General features: G+C 36.8%; 1 long non-coding RNA gene across 1 annotated transcript in view; it reads left to right on the top strand.

The window, feature by feature from the left end:
* Positions 1-14,131: 14,131 nt before the first annotated feature.
* Positions 14,132-21,750, top strand: part of LOC139701226 (uncharacterized) — a 28,166-nt gene continuing 20,547 nt past the window's right edge. Inside the window, exon 1 of the long non-coding RNA XR_011703924.1 lies at positions 14,132-14,457. This is a non-coding gene — a long non-coding RNA (uncharacterized lncRNA). The remainder of the gene's footprint in view (positions 14,458-21,750) is intronic.

Genomic DNA, 21,750 nt, shown 5'->3' with positions numbered 1-21,750 from the left:
TGTTCCATGCTTCCACCTTTTACGTGGGGCGACCTTAGAAGGAGGAGGGATGGAAGAAGGAAGGCAGAGGCCAATGGATGAGTGAAACGCGAGCCCGGGCATTCAAGCAGAGCCGAGAGAAAGATATATATAGTGAGGGAGATGAGCGAGGAGAAGAGAGAGAGAGAAATAAAACGCGTGGCCGATTTGCAAGTCGACGGTGTTGAGGGCGCTGAAAAGCACTTACATTCGATCACCCATCGCCCCCGTTACTGCGGAAGTTCGATGATTAACTCCGCTTTCGGGATAAGTGGGGGTCGGAGACTTTGAGGGAGGCGTGGAGGTGGATGAGTCGAGTCTGTGAGGGATAGAAAAGCATGAGTTTGCCGGATTGTGGTTGGTGGGCGTGTGGGGCTCTCCAGAGGCACTCTTTGGAGGGAATCTGAAGAAATTGCTGAGAGGGCCAAGGTTTTACGGAACGGAGTGATTCAAGGAGAGTGTGTTTCTCAGTCGCGAAGGTCAGTGTCGTGTAGCAAAAGGGAATTTGAGGGCAATGCGTAGATGAATGGCAAGAGAAGAGAAGGTTGCGGCCGCAAGGACGGAATGTAGCCACTGGCCCTCGTCAGTCCTCCCTCTTCGAGTTACACGCTACGATTTTCCCCGAGTACCAAGCTCCATCATGCATAATCACGCCATCACAAATGCCGCTAGAGATTAAGAGAACTGGAAACGCTGCGACGATAATATATTGATGGGAATATAATTTGACGCATTCCATTACTGATGGAAAGGAAAACATTTTAAGTTTATTTTTCTGCGTAGAGCTACAATGTAGGTCGAAATGTATTTCCCTGCTCAAAATATTTGCTGAAATTCTTCATTCGAGGCAAGTGGAAGTCAAAAAAAGGAGCAAAAGTTACCCGTTTCAGCAATTTTTCAAAGAAAAACTTACTCTAATGCACTAACAATTATACACAGACAAATAAGTTCAAACTGTTTCAAAACCTATGACGTTAATTTAAGTTTTCCATGATGAGTGTAAAACTGTTTAATTTATTCAAAAATTCTTAAAACTAGTTTCATCCCAAGAGCTAAGGTAATTGTTACAGTTCCAAATAAGTTCACCGTAAAGTCGTATATAACTTCAACATCCTCAATGTTGTCATCATCAGTATTAATTTCACTTACAGCGCTGCTGCCTGTTATGGGGCTATTACGTCGTTATTATCGTCGCATTCACATAAGATATCAACTCCAGAGCCACTGAGAGCGCTAGAGAGCCCGTATTTTAGGAAGTTGCTTCTCACCAAATTCGCTGGCGTTGAGTCCAGATAAATTTTAACCATGCAAAGACAGTTGTTGTGTCTGATTTTATTAAAACTTATCCCTTTTTTAGAAAAGTAGAATTTGACATCATCTAATCTATTTACCTTTTTTGTAGTTGATCCTAGAAATGTTAAGGCTGAAACACAAATGTCAGCCCTCATGAAACCGTAGCTATACTAGCTGACAGTCATTATTACCCATTATTTGCTCTAGGATACCACATTTACGCTACCACACTCGTGTATCGCTCTCTTTGCCGAATTCTAACGCTTCAAAGGCTGTTTTTGCCATTAGTATATTAAATTATTGACTTAGAAAAATACATATTGCAGGAATCGACTATAATTTGACTCTACGAGGTCTGTTCAAAAATTATCGCGACTTTTGTGTTCTTTATTCAATATATTCATTATATGTTCAAAAATTATTTCTTTATTCATATCTATCTATTATGTGTATTGAGCGTTCGTGGCGGATTGCTTCGCGCAAATTGCGCATTACTTGCAGGCAATATTTCTTATTTATCGTTCTACTCGGTGGTAAGAACTCGTAATGCACCACACCCCAACAATTGAAGAAAACAGTAAGCAAAACGTTCACTTTCGACCGAACTTGGCGCGCTTTTTTCGGTCTTGGCTCGTGCTGCAGCTTCCATGGGAATGGTTGAGCTTTAGTTTCCACGTCATAACCATAAACCCATGATTCGTCACCAGTTATGACCCTCTGCTATGAGCAAATTTGGATCGTCGCGGACAGATTCCAATACATAATTAGCAATGTTAATGCGTTGCTGTTTTTGGTCGAAATTGAGCAATTTTGGCACGAATTTTGCGGCGACCCGTGTCATGACCAAATCATTGGTAAAAATCGAATGGCATGAGTCAATCGATAATTTTAGGTCCTCAGCAACTTCTCTAACGGCGATTTAACGATTGGCCAATACTATTTTCTTCACTTCATCAATGTTTTCGTCTTTTGTTGACGCGCGTCTTTTCGTCGCTCACATCTTCTCGGCCTTCTGAGAACATTTTGTACCACTGATAAACGTTGCTTCGGTCCAAGTTAGCTTCTCCATATGCCACATTCAACATTCGGAGTGTGTCCGCGCACTTAATTTTGTTTTTCACACAAAATGTGATACAGATTCTGTGATCTATTTTTTGGAACAGGCAAAAATCGAAGACAAGCCAAAACACGTCTAAGCAAAACGCCTGTCAGCAATTAACTGAACTTTCAAATAGCCGACATTTCGGCAGAAGTGAAAGACATAACTGCCAACATAACGCCACATAAAATCGAAAATTAAATATACGTAATCCGCGAAAATTCAAATTTCGTCATACTTTTTGAACAGACCTCGTAGATTTCTTTAAACTAAAAATATCAAGAAACTACTCGACTTAAGTTCGAAAATTTACGGCAATGTATTGAGTGTAGAGTTATATTCACATTTGCGAATTCTTTAACGACTGAATCAAACTCGCAGCTCAGCTAATGTCAAGAGGAAAATCTATCATAATGCCACAGTTATAGGTTAAACAAATTCACCACCCTTATTCGTACATCAATCCGTTACAAAATTTGTCTATTTAATGCCTCAATGGAAAATGCTCATATATTAGAATATTGATGGCTTAACTGTAATAGCATAACATGAACGGATATGAATAATCTATTATGCCTCGCAGAGTTAATTGTCCACCAAATGACCTAATGGCTTCAAAAATCTGGCCCCATTACGCCAATGAAATCGCAGCCCCGATCCCTGGAAGTCATGATGTAGAGCGAGTTTTTTGTTGGTCCTATCCGGTAGTCAGTTTCTAATGGACATGCTTCTCATCATGTGCTCGACATGAGAAGAGGTAAAAAAGGAATTTTCGTAGTTACGAATCCGATCAAAATAGCAAGTCGAAAAATGTATGCCCAATATATTACAAGGAAACAATCGAGAAAGGAAATCGCACTTCAACATGGCAATTTGTAATTAATTTTGAAGTTTGAGCTCCAGGCATCTTTATATATCCATGATTTGAGAAGTATAACTGAAAACGACGGACCCACAAAATATCGTGACATCAAAGGAACCTTATTTCCTGAAGAAATTCATTCCGACAAATCAGCCATTAGCCAAATTTTCTACGGAAAGTTTCTGATCAAAGCATTTCAATATACAGGTATTAAGTATTTTAGCTGAGTTCTAAAGCATATACCAGGAAATATATGTTTAGTTTGAGAATGATTTCGTAAGTTGGCAAAATAAGTGCTACGCTACTATCCAAAATAATTAGTACAACTGGTTAACGTTTTTACAAAAAAAATTATTTTACATTTCGATATCAGGACTTTTGCGGTTTTCTGTAGTTGAGTGAAACCAATTTTTATGGATTATACCTGAGATATAGAAAAAAAGAACAATCTTCATGAAAAATAGGAAAATTCCGACAAAATTTACTTTTCCACGCAACAACACTTTATTTCACGCAATTCTGCTGCATTCGGTGATAGATTAGCGTCATTTAGATCAATTAAACCAACTTACAGGTACTTTCAATTAATTTATGTATTCGTTAAAATCAATACACGAAGGAGGTCATTCTCATCGTCAGGGCAGAACATACTTAACGCACCGTAATCCAACGGGAAGTTTCACAAATGTAAATATCTCTCTACATTCACCAGCTAAAGCTCATTCAGGTTAAACAAATATTCATGATATTATTCTTTCCTTAAAATACTAATATTTTCCAGCATCCGTTTATCACACAACTCTTTCGAATGAATTCTGAAGTAGTAATTCAGAGGTGGAGCGTTATTTATTCCCAAGGTTGATTCTCATATGATTCAGAGGTGAAACTGCTGAATATTAGATCGCGATTCTATAAATCTCATATTGGGGAACACCAGATGTTATGGCTCAATTTATTGGCTACATTCACAATTGTAGTTGCATCTTTTTAAATAAAAATCCATCACAGATCGGAATTCATCTGGCAATATTTGTCCTTACGTATGTTCTCAATCTGATAAGAAGTTAGGGAAGAAATTTATGAGAAATAAAGTTTATTACGAAAAATTATCCTTTGTTTAATCAGTCAATACTGTTACGTACGAGTTAAATCGAAGTGAAGAGATAAGAAGTAGCTTCAAATATAAATTCCGCGAATATGTAATCATAGGCACAAGAAAATATGCAAATTAGAGGTAAATGTGTAAGATGGAAATATGTGTATGATAGTAAATAAGGAAACATCATCATTAAACAACTCTGGCTGTAATTTCATAAATAATAAAATACGTTATACAACCATTATTTATTTATAAATCAGTAACTTTTATTGGTTTGTTTTATATTTTACTTATACCGTAATTTTTTTTAAGTAAAACATGGCGCCATGGAAGCACCCTTTTACCTTTGAAATCAGTGATTAAAATGTTTATTCTGAGAGAGTCAACTTTGGAATAAAATAAATTAACTAACAGGATTCAAACTTTTTATTAGTATTGCGAAATAATTATTCAGAATGCGAATAAATGTGAGCCGGGCGGAAAGATGAAAAAAATTAATTATATCTCTCTCACACACACACCTTTAAATAATATCATTATTGAATACAAATAATGAACTCATTAAGTTTTCTGACCATATATTTATTAAAACTAAAGCAATCCTACTTGAGGAGCATATTGAAATGATGTGATTAAAAATATTATCGAAAAGGAAGATCATAATCATATTTTAATATATATTTGTGAAATTAATAATTTTTTATTTGAACATTTATAATCATTTGTAAGATGCATAATTTGATGCACATTTATGATTGATTCTCAGAATTCAGAGAAAATTTATTTTCTGATTTAAACTTATGCAATCTTCAAGTTCAAGTGACTAGAAATTATTCACGTTTTTTTGCTACAGAACCATGAAAAAAACGGCAGACTAAAAGAAACTCAATTAAACGAGAGCTCAATTAAACCAAAAGCTCAATTAATCTTCCAAGTGGTATGATTTTTATTTTATATTCTGTAACCTTTTCCGCACTTAAAACTTTTTTGTGAATGGCATACACTCAAGCTCGGCAAAAGAAATCTCAAGGGAAACGGTTAATGGTTCAATGGCTCTTAATTGAAGAGCTCATCGGTTAAATCTGTGGCTGGAATATCAAAATTAACGTCACTTGTAATTTCAGTCATTATTGGTGCTCAGAAGTCCCGCAAATAATCCATGGCCATAACCGCGCAAAAACTATAATTCATAGTGCTTTTCAGAATGATACATCGCAAAAACTGTATCCAGGAATCAACACAAATGCCTTGTTTATCTCATACAGCGATTTATGTTCACGGCCCACAACTAAGTGATATGAAGAGAACTTTTTTAGATAATATTAAGGAATGAATTTTCTAATGAATTTTCCTATTAAAATTCTTAAATATATCACCAAATAATATTAATGAAAACATAGCACGGTTCAAGGGTTTTTAGTTAAAAGTTTTAGCTTACCTACTCGTACCCCAAAGCTATGCATGTGGGTCGCTACGTTCAGTAAAGGAATCACTATGCGCATACGATGCATTGCGTAAAATGTGTTGCCAAGTAAAATGTATGTAATACATGCATGCATTGATCGCCCTTTTCATTTTTCTCACCCCCACTCACACAAGGGATATCAAAAGCTGCAAAGGCAACTATCACCAAAGTAAATAGGAAAATAACGAGAACTCTATGGATTACTGACGATATTATTGGAAAAGTAGACACTGAGTAGGCATTGGAAGAAAATAAACAGAGGTGTAGATAGAAGGAAGTATAAAAAGTAAAATAATAAACTGAGGAATATAGAGAGAAACTATATGGTATAGGCATTAGAACAGCAAGACCGTGGGGATAGACAACCTTTCCGCGGAACTACTTCACTTTAGTGTTTAGAAAAACAAGGAACGAAGATTTTTAATGAGCTAATTCGTAGCCTTTATGAGGGAGGAATTTAAGGAATATTTAAGGGTCTTTAAAAAGTGGGAGGAAGAGTTTCAATAGTTTTTATGAAGGAGGAACTTGGCCAAATTTCACAAGATAAGTGGTATTTCCTAGTCTAAAAGAAGGACGGGAATCCATATGTGAGTACAATGAAACAATGTTTCATTTCGAATATAGCTAAAGTAATTCTCAGGAGGTTAAAGGAATGGAAAGCAGGAAAAATAATTATCAAGAATTTGATCAGTTTGAGTTTAGAGAGGGGAGAAGCACACGTTATGCCATGACAGTATTAAAGGTCATTAATAGGGAAGAAAATAAATTAATTATATATATATATATATAAATAAATATGTATAAATATATATATACATATATTTCTGCATATTTTCATTCCTACCTCTAGTTCTTCCCATGCCTCTACGAGTATCTATATCCTCCACATTTACCTTACAAATCACGGGTGATAGGGAACAGTCATCTCTCAACCTTCGTGATATTGTTCATCCCGACTCTCCGTCCACCACCTGCACCTAATCAGCCGAAAATATGTTCAGGTTGGCGATAAATATCCAATTCCTCCAATCTACTTCTATTTTCGGTAACATGTTAATTTTTTCTGGTCAATTGACTCTATCTAATTCCTTCTCGATACCTACGAAATAGGCAAATACATTCTGAGTAATTTATTTTCTTCCCTATTAATGACCTTTAATACTAAACTACTACTTTATATATATATATATATATATATATATATATATATATATATATATATATATATATATATATATATAGAATCAGTTAGTCTTTCGAATGATTAACCTTTGGTTTTTTAGTCGGCAAAGGAGTTTTAATAATTTCTGAGGGCCTGGAAAGCCAGTTTGAAGGTATAGGATTAAAATAATTGTAAAAAAAAGTTATGCGGTTTTCGAAAGAGATAAAAGCCGAGTTGAATATTAAAATATGAATTCATAAACTAAAGCAGGTGGAACTTTTTACTTTTCTCGGTAGTTTTTTGAAATGAAATGATCAAAATGGTAGGGACATCATAGAAATAATTTCATATCATTAGGCAAAAAATCTTTCATGAGGAGAACGGAGTTAATAATAGAAACGTTGAGTGAGGTTGTTAAGATAAAGCTCTTTAAAATTTTGAAATGGAGTATGGCTTTGTACGTTGCGAGGACATGTTCCTTGAAGTAAAACGTTAGGCCTTGATTACAGACTTTTGAAATACGGATGTAGAGGAACATGTACAAGTAAAATTGACGGAGAGGGAAACAAATGAGGAAGTTCTAGGCACGGTGAGGGAGGATGGGAGCAATAAAAACGAGGCAGGAAAGATAAATACGGATCGTTTTGATTGGCGGTGTTATGTTGAAAAACTGTGATGGATAAGAGAACTCTTGGCAAACGTGGAAGAGGTAGAAATGAGGTAGGTATGTTGGACAGAATGAAAGGAGAAAGGAAATACTCGGAGTTGAAGAAGTGATTAATGTAGTAACGGATGTCAGGTAGCGTTTTGTTAGGTGAGGCAATGAAGTGTATCATCCTATCTTATGTACAGGCTGTGTCTGTTCAAATCTATCTCAACCGGTAGAAAACCAATAACTACAAAATATACTAGCTCTTCAAAATAGAGGGAATACAAATATTCATATTCACTTCCATTGATAATTTGAGCAAATATTCATTTCTTAATTCTGAATTATCGCAAAATCAAATGTGTAAATAGATGTGCTGATATTATGCATCAATTTATTTTTAATAATGTGAAGTAAATATGGAATATTTTTATCAAAAATTGGCCTAAACTTTACAACTGATGTAAACAACCAAAACTGCATAGTGTCCATGCAATACGTTATTCCTTGTGGAAACCTTAAATTGACATTTAATTAAATGTGCATATCTCAATGGGCTGTTTATGCATGGCGTTACAATAATTATATTCTAAAAAATTATCCAACATCTCATCGCTTAGCCCTCTTCATAATAATTGACGGCAAATTATTCTAGTATGACGTCTTTTGTGTAGCAATGTAGTTTCTCGATTACATTTTCTCGGTTATGTTCATTTACTCTCGCTTCTTCATAAAAAACAATATCAGTCCATGGAAATAATTTTAGGATTTAAATTAAGAAGTACTGTAAACTGAAACATAAGCAAGGATGAAATATTTCAAATATTTCCTTACTCATGCTTTTCTACAAATCTGGAGGAATTACACTATAAAGCACGCAATATGCATATACTTGTGTGAAAACGAACACGCGTATAATTATTTTTAATGAAAATAGAGCGACCACAAATATTACTCTAATTAATCGATTCCTAAATGTCGAATTATTTTTCCCTATCAGGCTGGTAGCTGTATTATTTCTTGAGTTTTCAATTCCCATTAATAGTGGGGAGAGATGTGGAGTGAGATAAGTGAGGATTGAACAGGGAAATGATGACTTATAGGGATCGGTTACTCCCTGGAGAATCCTTCGATGATTGACGCCTGCAGGACCACCTGGATACTGGTGGCACTTTCATTGCGTCCAAGTCGAACGGAATAATGGGTACTCACTAGGGTATGGATGTTGTTTAGAGGAAGGTAAAAGTAGGTAGTCAGGGACAAAAGGTATATATGGAACTACCGATGGAAGAGAGAGAAAAAGAAGGAGAAGCAGTGGCGTTCCGGCAGCAAAGCAGCTCCGACAGCAGTTCCGACAGCTTAATATGGTATAGAATAATCCTGATTGATCGCACAAGAGATTTCTGGGCGAGAAGGCAGAATCGTAAAAATGGGAGTTAAAGAATGAAACAAGGGAGAATTTGAACTATTTAAACTTCTGTCGGAAGCCGTAGTTGTCAGTTGTCTCGGTATAACCCTAATTAGGGTAATTTCACTTTGGGCGAATAAATCAACCCGGTCACCTACTTAAGTTTATGTATTCCTATTTACCATCTAGTAATAAATTATCTCAACCAGAGCTATTCATTCTCTCATATCGTATTAAAATGAATGTGTTTTTCTCTAAGTTTAAAAAAAAATCAATCCTGACGCATTGGTATCAAATGGAAATGATTTGTTGCCTATATTTTATAATGACTTCCATGAAATATCTCTCTGGAAATAGTAGCCCCTAACTCTAAGTAAAATTCACTGATTAATTTATCACGCAAACTTAATTCTTTAGCTTTAGTTTAGGAAAATCTTTTAAGCTGAAACAAATTATAATTACATTCACAGAAGGCATCCCAGAGTGTTCAATCATTCCAAATCTATCTCAACCGTTAACAGGTTATCTCAACAGTTAATAGGTTTTCAGTAGAATGAGGTAGCTCCCTAAAAAGATTCTCTAGCAAGCTACAAATAAAAAGTTGAAAATAGAAAAAACTGTGAAACCACGAGACTCATCGCAATGCTCAACAAACGGAACCCGAGTTGGAACTAGATTTCGTTCGACGTGGCTAAATGGCAAGAGATATCTGACTGATTGCATTCTGCTTGGAAACTTAGTTCCCATTCAATTGTATTTCTGTTCATTTTTATTGTCTTGCTTTATTTAATGAATAACTATAGCTACTTTCCCTGGCCTACTATAGCTACGCTTTTCTGACAGAAAGTAACAAAAATTTGGTGATATTCCGAAAATTAAGGGTAATTTCAAAGCCTAAGAGCACTTCAATCACATTTTACATAAAATATTTGGCCGAAACTTTACGTTCAAAAGTAATTGTGGCACAGTAAGAACCTTTTGAGGTTAGATTAGAGTAAATATTCAACTCACAGAATGCAAACATTCGTAATGATAGTTTATCACCGGGGATATTTTAAGCATATAATAACCGATACATTTTTTAATTTGTCAGTTTTGATTCTGTTCAACCTTTTCGAGGCACAGATTTCCCTACCCGAATATTAATTGTTGTTATTCATCCAAACGTTTTGGAATACCTAAAACAGGTAACAATTGGAGTATGAAATAAAGGTTCTTAGTATATTCAAGTCCAGTAACTATGCCGACGGGGCGAAATACTGGATTTGGATGTGGTAAAATGTTTTTTGGATTTTGCGTCAAACCCATTGTTGCCAACTTCGAGGGTTCTCGTGTCGTTCATTACCTTGTAAGCCCGTTCGATATTTGAAAGCACCACCGGATAACTGCGAGACAGTTTTTTCCACACATTCAAACAAGGCCCATTTTTATCGTCCGCAACAAGCAACGCCTAAAACGATTCGTGAGGACATAATTGCCCCTCTCCATTTAAGTTCCTTCCTGAACGAAACGCATTAAGATTAATGTAACAACCGGATGTGGCGATGCGCTTAACAATTTCCAGGGATTTAGGAGATACCCAGGGATCACAGGACACCGAAAACCACCAAACTAATACAAACGCCCGCGGGAATGTACGCAAAATGCTCAATGCCGTGGCTCATCCTTTCCTCTCTAATTCCCATTATTGTCAGAATCGCATTTGTAAACATTCACAGCCCTCATTCCAACTCCCATAGTAATCTTGGGATAAGAGAATAAGCGTAGCACCCACGCCCACGGTGACGTTTTTCACGTTGCAAGTGTTCCATGCATGTTAGCGTTCTTTCTTCCATCTTTCAGATAAAAACACGAAAACAATTTCATCTCTTTCAAAGTCCCCGCTTTATCCATACTCTGCAAGAGGTGTAGTGACATCTTTTTAGTTGGGAATATCAAAGTATACTGCTATGCCTCTCATTCCGGAAAAAGGTTAGTTTTTTACTGCTACCAATCCGATCCCGCTCAAGGATGATAGAAGGGATTATTTTTCTGCCAAATTTTTACGAGATATTTTAATGTTCCACAAAAAGTTTTAGGATTAGTAACCCCTTCCCAAATATCCTCCTACTCTCTCAAAGATTCAAATTCCATACGCCCTAGATAGTGTAAGGAACTAACTTGTGGCATGCGAGAGTGAATACTTGATTTAAATGGAGCTTTTTACGCTAAAATCAAATATGTAAATAGCTTTTTTTCAGTACGCACGACATCCAAGATAAGTATTTGTACCTAAAATTTATGTTACTACATAATGTGTATAATTTTATACATTCAAGGCACTACGAATATAACTAAAGATGAGGAATGTAGACTTTCTTTTTAACTTTGCAACTGGGGCGATTTTGCAATTCAGAGCGTTTAACATAAATTAGTAAGCAATTTGCTCTCGCATTTCTTCATTTTCTCTTTCCCACGACTGAGATTTGTAGGTGGAAATTCTCATCGCGTCCGTCACTGTCAGAATTAACATTAAACAAAACCCAGTTTACAAATAGATGGCCAAATGGTGGTTTCTGTGATATATATTACCTACTATCCCCACTGGGTTTCTTCAAATTACTATAAACGTTCTCCGACGGCCTAGTGCCAAGGGAGATATACAATTTTACCAAAAAATATGAATTAAACTTGTGAGGAATTTTATACTCTAATTCCATAAATGACTGCATTTGCAATATTATTCTTGTCAGAAGTGATTTATGCTTGAGAATTTAGCTCTTCTGCTCTTCTTGATGCGAATACGTTTACTGCGTCTGTTTTCCGATTGGTAAAGGAAAAACATTTGGTGTAAACGAGCTACAAACTCAATAGCAACGCTATGAATTAAATCGCAACGTATGTTCCAACCATACATTTTCCTCTGATTATTTGAAACAGGATTTTTCATATTTGCATATGTAACCTTCATATTAATTGCACAGTTGACGGCAGATAAGGGAACGTGTCCCTATTATGCGAGAGACTTTCAACCAGTTTTAGAAAAGTCAGTGTTTCAAAACCAGTCTGATGCCCACATTTCTCAAACGCAGCACAATTAGTTTTCATATAATTTACAACATTTCCTTCGTCACAGAAACTTTGAAACTTATCCTGGCGATCATAAACAAAAAGAAATACATTTAAGTGTCATACTAAAGCAGATGGCAACTTGTCAGTCTAGTTCAAAAAACAATCATCTACAACTCAAAGTTGGAGTTCATTGGAAGGGAAACTTGCTTAAAAATAAGGACCTTCGTGCTCTTCACTTTGAACTTCGGTCGAGGCTTCATGCTACGAGTATAACATAAAGTCGGATAAATAATCTTATGGTTCATACCACAACAGGGCTATAGCGAATCTCATCCGCTTCTTGTCCCGCTTTGTCAAATTCATTAGCTAAATCATACAGTATATGTGATGGACCAATTTTTAATTTTAATCCTTCACTTTGGTGTCAAAATATATTTCATAGCCTTTTTAACTCGTTGGATGCAACTTCGTCGTTGAGCCAAAACTTTTAATTCCTTACCAACATAACAGAAGTTATGTAGATGTTTTGCACCCATACTTGATATTATTATTCAGTATTTATATAAATCACTAGGCAAAATATATGCAACCTAACTCATGATAGTGCGGATTTTGGCTCAGTATTGGAGTATTTATTAGACACACTGAGTGACTGATTTTTCGGCTGTCTGACACAACTTTCCCGTAGACTACGGTGCCATCTATCCATGCATATAAAAACTAAGTCGCAAAACTTCTCGGAAAAACAACTACAGTGATCATATAAATACAGATGTCACGACAAATCATTTAAAAATATCGGAAGCCGTAAGACACAAGCCATTATGCAGCATAAATGATAGAAACATTCTAATTTCATCCATCGCCACTAACATCATATAGGTTAAGGAAAAAAATATCTTTATCTTTGCTATAACACTAATTTTAACAATATCCATCGGTGACATTTCAAACAAGGTATCTATGACTTCAGCAGTATTGACCAACGCTACTTTTCATTTTTTATACCCATTGCTTCTCCATAAGTAACGCTATCCCGATTACATGGTCAAAAATATAACTAATTTCATTATACACATTTGTTGTTGTGTGTGTTTAGTTTTTGATGAACTCAATACTCCAATGAAATGAAATGTAATGTCTTTGTAATCAATGGCTCTTTTTCGTACATTACCAAGGAATATATCTCTATTTTGTAAGACTGTTTACCAAAAGGACCACTTACGTCGAAAAGAATTATTTCACTAAAAAATAAAGCCCAACTCCCAAGAATTAGACTCCTTTTAGAGTATTTATCAATAACCCGATAAAAATAAAATCTTTTGCTCAGTCAAATCCATCTGATTGCGTTACTATCAATATTTGGATCAACAAACGCACTAATAATGAAGCACTCTCTCGTTAAGACATCTTCAGAAGGATTAATTTTCAATTTAAAGGGTATAGTCCTTAGTATACCTCATTTCATAGTTTTTACTCAAATATGTCAGCAGACGACTGACCTCCCCTCTTGCTCTTCAATACCTGTTCCGTCCGTCACATCTCTCTCGCTTCCACCTTCCTTCCCAATTCCCCAACGAGGAAACTACTCCATCTTCCTATTCCGGATTTCTATCCAATCCCCTTACATTGGGCTAAATCCCGTCTTTCGTCCACCCTATTTGCATCTTAGCATTATACAAAAAAATGCGTTGCGGGGCCAAATGGGAATGAAGAAAAGCCCGCGAGTTGGAGATGAGGTTGAGATGTACAGGGATATATAGAGAGGGACTATTCATGCGCCAGGAGGTGAGCGAAGGAGAGTGTGGGAGGTGACGAGTGGGGAGTGAGGCGCGTAAGGAGGAGGAGGGCTGGAGCCTTAAAAGGGATGGCCACAGCAGGCGAGTCCCTTAGGACGAGAGGAAAGCGTGGGGAGTTGTTCGCTTCGCGCTAAAACGTACGGAGTCTGCGTCGATCTCTTACCGCTCTCTCTCCCTTGCTCACTCTTACTCTCCCCCCCTTCGGTCTCGCCCCCCTCCCGCACACCCCCGTCTGCGATCGGCCGACCACCCGCGGGAAAAGGACTCCTAGTTGATCCTTGACGGCGGACGTGCCACTTATTTCTTACGCGCCTTACATCCATCCATCCATCCATCCCCCTTGGTTTGAAACGTTTCGTCCAGAGCAGCAGCCGTTCGCTTGCCACGTCGGGGAGTTTTTTATTCCTTGAACCAAACTGAGTGCAGTCGAGGGGAACGAGTTTGTTTGTGGTATCCTGAAGCGTATATTTTGCCGCACCACAGGCAGCTACAGCGGTCGGCAGGCTCAGCAGGATACGACCGACCGTGATCAGTTCCATACTTACTGAGGAGGTACGTAAAGCTTAAAAATTTTAATAAACTGTAGAGTGCCTTTTGAAGTTGTATTTTAGCCATATACTCTCACTCGAATTTCAAGTGGAATGATTCGCGAGCTATGTTTTCGTCATTTTTGTTCGACCTATTCATATATTCCTTCAAACAATTACACGCTTCTTCTTCCTGGGACTAAATGACCCAAAAATCCTCTGTGAGACAGTAAATCATATGAAACCGATTTATTAATGCTATACTCGCGTATCTTTGGAAAGCCAGAGTCTGAAATATATTGTGTGATTGAACTGGGAATTACGATTTCTTATGTATTTTTAAGGTATGGCGTTTATTAGTTATTCAAATATAAAGTAGAAATACTTTTAGCTTAAATCACTTCAAAAACAGCTAAAAAATATTTAAATCTCTTTAACATTAATTAATGAGTTACTTAGTATTTATTTTTTTAGAAGATGTCAGAGTGGGTGTGTATAAAAATAGTGCTTTGTCGCTAACACCACACTTATTTGAATTAATAGTTACTCCAATGTTCTATTATATAAAATAATATTTTAAATCAAGAGTTATGAAACATTTTCGAAATTTCCCGATGCAAAATTATTTCCGCGATAATAGCAAATCTGGTGCTTTGAACTTGTCCACTTTAATCTTATATAAAAACCACTCTCATGGCCAAGCATAAAATTTTTTAACCTTTTGAATGTCACCGCTTGAATTTAATTGTACACAAACAGTTTTTAGGAGGATTTGTCCAATTTATTGATAGATTTCGAAAGGAACTCTTACCTATCTCGATTCATAACAATTAGTGATATGCAAATAATACGATTAGCTATTTAGTCTATACTTTTGACCTTTTTCCTGTATGCTTTCATTTAACATAATGTTAATATAATAATAAAGGCGTCAGACTTAAGAGTATGTTAGAAACATAGTAATTTACTGCATCCTTAAATATTTTCAGCTCTCGTTATTATCTCTTTGAGATTTCGGGTGACATATGCTTCGAATGCACAAGTAGATGTTAACAAGCGTGCGTCTCTCGCAGGTGTTAAATTGATTTACTGTCATGACACATGCGATAACATAGATGCATAGCGGCCCAGCAGGTGGATCACCAGGCTATTGGGTCCATCCATGTTCGATTGGTGTTCGTCGGCAAAAATCAAGTCGGGCCATTCCCCTTGATGGCCCTGGACACCCCCAGCTACGCTCAGGGCATTTGATTTATATCACTTCAGGCAGAAGAAGAATAGGAATCTCCTCGACCTTAATAAAAAATATCTCCTCACACCGCAAAAATTTGAGTTGATTACAATAAATTTAATGATAGTAATGAATTGGATTTTTCTAAAAATTCAGTACCGAGACAAAATTAAGATAAATAAATTAGCTAATAACCAAAGGAGGTAACAATATTTCATATGACGTTTTTGAAGGCATGTGCCAAAGAACCTGTATGAAAATAATTTTGACCAGATGGAGATTTTTTTTTAAGATTTCAATGATATTTTGCATTATTTAAATGCTATTAATTAATGTCTTATCTGTAATGAGAGTGGTGCATAAGCATTTAATAGTAGTTAGTATTGTTGAAAGTAGTACTGCTTGCTTAATATTTGATGTATTTTGACTTTCGCCGCTGAAACATGTCCCATAAAAAGCGCAATTTCATGAAATATATATTTCCTTGGATTAAGATTTATATTGATTAAAGTAAATGATAACCTGATAACGGGACCATACATGAGGGGAATTTACCTTTGCATTGATAGTTATAAACTCAAACCAAAATTTGGTGCACTAAAAAGGGCCAGAATATGTGATCTTATAATAATGTAAGATCATATTTATTATAAAGCACTTTTTTCTTACTGCAGAACTTCAGCCTTATCCTTAGACTTCACCCTAGTTTTTATCGCAGAATCTTTCGTATTTTTAGAAAAATTTCTCGATGTAGCATGCGTTTATTAGTAGAAAGCACCCGTAGAAACGGTAACTTAAACTTTTAAAAAAGTCGGGAACTTTACCTCTACATTCATTACTTCAACGAAATTTTCTGTTGCAATCCTAATCAATAAAAATTAACTGAATCCATTACAACCTATAAATGGCTTTAAAGTTTGAAACAATCAATTGGCATCAATAAAGACTTTCAAAAGTAGATGGAATCCCAAGAGTTTCTACAACACTTTTCCCAGTTACGAAGTTTTTATTTAAACTTGATTTAAAACGCTTGACTTCGGAAGAAAAATTATCTCTTAAAATACTATTTGTTAAATCAAACTTTAATATCACTAAATTATGCTTATGTACCCAAAAAAGGTGGCATATGGAGCGTATTCAGCCTAACGTAAAACAATGCCTACAGTACTCCCCCTAAGTAGCTTTTGAGATGCTCGGACGCCCTCCAATGCTAGTGATTGGCAGTAAGTAGATAGTCAAGCGTAAGAATATTGACCACGAATCCAAAACCTGCTGCATTACTCCAACTATAATAACAATCTAAGGATTATATGCATTATTCATGTTAAAGCAACCATGAAAATGACAATGCTGCGATTTGGTACCATACGAACGTAAAAATAAGTGAAGATATTTATTGTCACTCCCATTGTTATACCATGATGGCCATTATTAAGAGTACAAAAAGGTTAAAAGTTTTCATGAATTTTCAGTAGAAATAGGCTAGTTTTTAAATGCTTACAATTTCCATTCTTGGCATATTTTACGACTCCTTCGCAACAAAAGAATAGAGAAGGACTCGTCTTATCAAAATTACTACCTCTCAATCAACAGAACATCCGAAACTTGGACTAACTTGTCTAATACATAATTTTCCAAAGAGATGACAGGTCATTAACCCATTTGAAATACACCGCAACACTGCTGTGTTATTACAGAGGTACACCCAGTTCTCTCTGCTGAAGCCATTGGCCTGGCATATGCGATAAATCTAACATAATGCCAGCGGTTACCCATTGGGCCGAGGTAGCACTGAAACACATTCATAAACTACGGAACCTGAACCTAGAAAAAAAGGCGCAGCATGCAATTTTTGTTATCTTTTTAAATTCATCCGAGGAAAATCAATAGTTTCAATTAACATCATCATTACCCTTTGTTGAAATATTTTATGCGACCATGAGAAAGTATCAGTATATCATATTTTTGTTCAAGTAAGCTCCCTCAGGTAATACGCTTTTTCTTTGGCTTATTTTTAAGAACCGAATGTTTCTCAATTCTGATTTAGCGTATAAGAAATATCCATCGAATACAGTAAATGTAATCGATACGGTTATTACGAAAATATGACGATTGACTAAATGAATGCATAGGGAGACAATGAAAAGGAAGCTGAAATTAGCAAAAATAATATGATTCCTTTCAAGTAAACCATAAAAAAGATACTATTAGAAATCATACTCCTTCCTTAAAAACTTTGAAAATAAGGTTTCAAAATAGATCAGTCACGTCAAATATATATTTTTAATGAGGATACCATATTTTATATAACATTTTGGACACAGATGTAAAATTTAAGTAAACATTTTGGTGCATATGTTTACAGGTCAATTTTTATTTAGAAGCGTAAAAATTACAACGATGCAGTGGTATTCCGATCCCTACCAGAGGTGCTTCGTGGAGAGCACTTAAAGTGAGTACACCGTCCGTCAGAGGGGACGTTAAGCTGCGGACCCCTTGGCGCCTTTCATTAAGAGTAGGCTAATGCCGACGCCGGATTTCTCTCTACCCTTCCTCCTTTCCTGTCCATCCCTAATGGTACAAATTACCTCAGAGATGTCAATCATATTGAGCAAATAGGAATCAAGCAACCATAGGGATAAGAAGTCGACTGGGTACAAGACCATAAAGAAGTAATAATAGTGGATGTTCCTGGAAGAAAGCATCTGATAGTGAGGGGAGATTGGAATTCTACGGTAGGCTAAGTAGGACGTGGGTCTGAGGTATGGGGCTACGGTTTAGAAACAATGGAATGGCCGTGGGGAGGCAAGTAGTAGACTTCTGCAGAAGGCAGGGCTTAATCGCAACGAACATGGTTTAAACACGTCCTAAGGCGTAGTTTACATGGACAATCCCCGATTCAGAGAGATATCTGTTGTAGTAAAATTTGGTTAGGTAGAGATTTAGGAATTATGTGATTCATATGCACAGATTCCTGGCAATGGATAAGGATTCAGACCATTGTTTAGTACTAATTACTACCCTAGCATTAAGTGCAAAGTCAGATACAAGGGACAATACGGGGAATACGGTTTAGGGAAAGGTATATAGAAGCATATCCGGCACGACAGCAAAAAAGAATCAGCAGCCTGCAGAGAATGTTTCATATATGCGTATAATAGCAGAAAAATGGAAACATAACAAAAAGAGGATATCAAAAGCCGCAAACGAAGCTACAGGAAAATTAAATAGTAGAATGGAAAGAATATCATAGATTATAGACAAAATAATCAGTAATACAGGTGCTGAGAAGAAAAGGAGAGAACTTAAACGATGTATTAGGTAAAAGAATTACAAAAATATAAATAGTAAACTAAGACTAGGAAATGAGTACTAAGTAATAGGACAAAAAGGGTGGTGGAAGATGCAAGACAAGGATATGGAAAATATGCAAAGGAAGGTTCCATGACCTATTATGGAAGGTGGCAGCAATATCATGAAGTAAGAAAGAAAAATCCGGTAAACAGACATAGACAGGTAAATAAAATTATTAATTGAACAAGAAAGGATTAAAAAGAGATGGAAGACATATGTAAGGAAATTTACGGTCACGAAATTAGACCACAAACTAAGAACATGATCGAGAACGTGGAGTTGATTATGATAGCTTATGTCTAGTAAAACCTGTGGCGAGATAGAAAGGGGATTAAGGAAAGTGAAATCAAATGAGGCCGTGTGAGTAGATAAAATTCCAGAGGAAAAACTAAAGAGTTAAAGAAAGCATTTAAGTTTTTTATCGATTAATTCGTTGCATTTGTGGGGAAGAAACTTTACTGGATGATTTCGTCAGATTAGTCCTAGTTCCTTCCCAAAAAAGGGGGGAGGCCATATGTGAGAAATACAGAACATTAAGTGTGATTCCGCACGAATCCGAAAATGCTCTGAGGATCATCGATAAGAGGATGTTGAGAAAGGCAAATGGTTACTTACGAGATTATTAGTATTGGTTCAGGAAGAGGAGAGGCATGTGTTTGACCATAGGTGTAATGAGTGTACTTAATTGTATATAGAAGAACATGAGATAAAATCAGAATACATATTTGCGCACGATTGTTTCAATAGCGTAGATTTGATGAGGCCTTTGATAGAGTGAATTGCGTCGAATTAATGAATGTATTGAAGAAAACAGGAGGAATTTTAAGGGTTAGGAGACTTAGCCAAAAAATGCATTCAGACTGTTCAGGTGCGAGAAGCGGACAGAGATTTGGAATGGCCAGTGTTAGGAAGACGAATGAAACGGGGGTGCCCATTATCAATTGTGCTTTTGTTTGAGGAAGTATGGGAAGTACTGGTAATTAGAAATGAAAGTACATGGAAAATGCATAAAATCAGTTCGGTTTTTGGATGATGAAGCTTTAGTTTGTCAATCAGACAAGGTATTACAACCACTGCTGGGCGCACTGGAAAGTAAAAGCGATCAGTATAGGATGAGAATAATTTAAAACAGAACAAAGGTAATTCGACTTTTGAGAAAGAGAAAAGCTACGGAAAACTTGTAAATAGGTATTAAAAAACTAAAGCCGGTGGAACAGTGCATCTATCTCCGAAGTGTTTTCGACGAAAATTATCAAAATAGAAGGGACATAAGAAGAACTGCGTCAAGGAAACACTTGTAAAAACAAGTGGAACGGAATTGATGATAGGGATATTGGGTACAGATATTAAGGCAAGGCTGGTTTAAACTTTGATATGGGGCATAGTTCGTACGTAGCAAAAATACAAGGTCCGTACAATAAGTATCGGGATTGCTTCCAAAAAATTTCAATTTTTTGCAGTTATTATTACAATTACTTAATTATCTTCAAAATACATTCCTCCTGCATCGATACACTTATTTCGGCGTGTCTGCCACTCGTCAAAAGCCCGCTGGAAGTCGGTTTCCGGAATACTGTTGAGAGCCTTTGTCGTCGCCGCTTGAACCGCTTCGATGGAATCGAACCAATATCCTTTGAGCTCCTTTTGAGCTATCCTTTGAGGCAATAACGTTGCCAAGAAAATATCTTCCTGGACGCAGTCAAAACTTTCTTGCGAAATTTTCACCCGCGACAGTTTTTGTTCCTCGCTCAAGACTTTCGGCACCAGCTTAGCGCACACTTTACTCGTCGCAAAATCCTCTGTTACAATGATATGGACGGTTCCAACTGAAAGGCCGGTATCCTCACTGATAAGGGGGATGGTTAAACGCCTGTCAGAGTCCAAAACGTTTTCAACTTCAGCTACCGGCCAGCATCGGTTCGAGCGTTCGTCAGGCGTCCGACGCGTTGCTCTTCTTCGACGAGCTCCCGGCCTTCCTTAAACATTTTGTGCTCAAACACTCTTATGCAGCTTAAGGCATCATCTCCAGAAGCCTGTTTAATGAGTCCAAGGGTCTCTGACGCGGATTTCCCGAGTTTAAAGCAAAACTTCACAGCGCAGCGTTGCTTGACGGTGCGCTCCATGCTGGCGCGACGACACCACTAACAATCACACGTCACAAAAATCAATCTCCTGTCTCAACGCATGTCCGGAGGCGACCGAACTAAAGTGCACCTGAGTGGTGGGGGACCCCTCTACCGAGCCGACTGGTCGGACTCCCATCCACCGCTCCGTTGACGCTACAGCGAACCAGCCACAATACTTATTGTACGGACCCTGTATGTTCTTTAAAGAAAGACGACAGGCGTAGATTTCAGACTTTTGAAATGTGGATGCAAAGAAATATGCAAAAGTTGAAATGGACGGAGATGAAAACAAATGAGGAAGTGCTAGGCATGGTAAGGGAAGAGAGGGGATAGATGGGAGAGACAAAAGGAGGCGGGAATGATGAAGACGAAGGTCCGAATGGCGTGTTATGTTTTGTTAGGAGGGGCAAGGAAAAGAATCGCTGTACCGTGGTGGAGGCTGTATCCATCCAAAATCTACCGATTAATACCAATAATTAAATATGTAGTATATGTGTGTGTATGTGGGTAAATATGTGTGTGTGTGTTTGTATATATATATAGTTCGGAGTTCAAATCCCGGTCTAGAAAATATTTTTGCATTCGTGATCTGCTTGATTCCGCCTTA

This window comes from Hetaerina americana, unplaced genomic scaffold (genome assembly GCF_022747635.1).
Source record: "Hetaerina americana unplaced genomic scaffold, ioHetAmer1.1.p SCAF_1, whole genome shotgun sequence".
NCBI lineage: Eukaryota > Metazoa > Arthropoda > Insecta > Odonata > Calopterygidae > Hetaerina > Hetaerina americana.
This window is presented reverse-complemented; position numbering and strand designations above follow the sequence as displayed.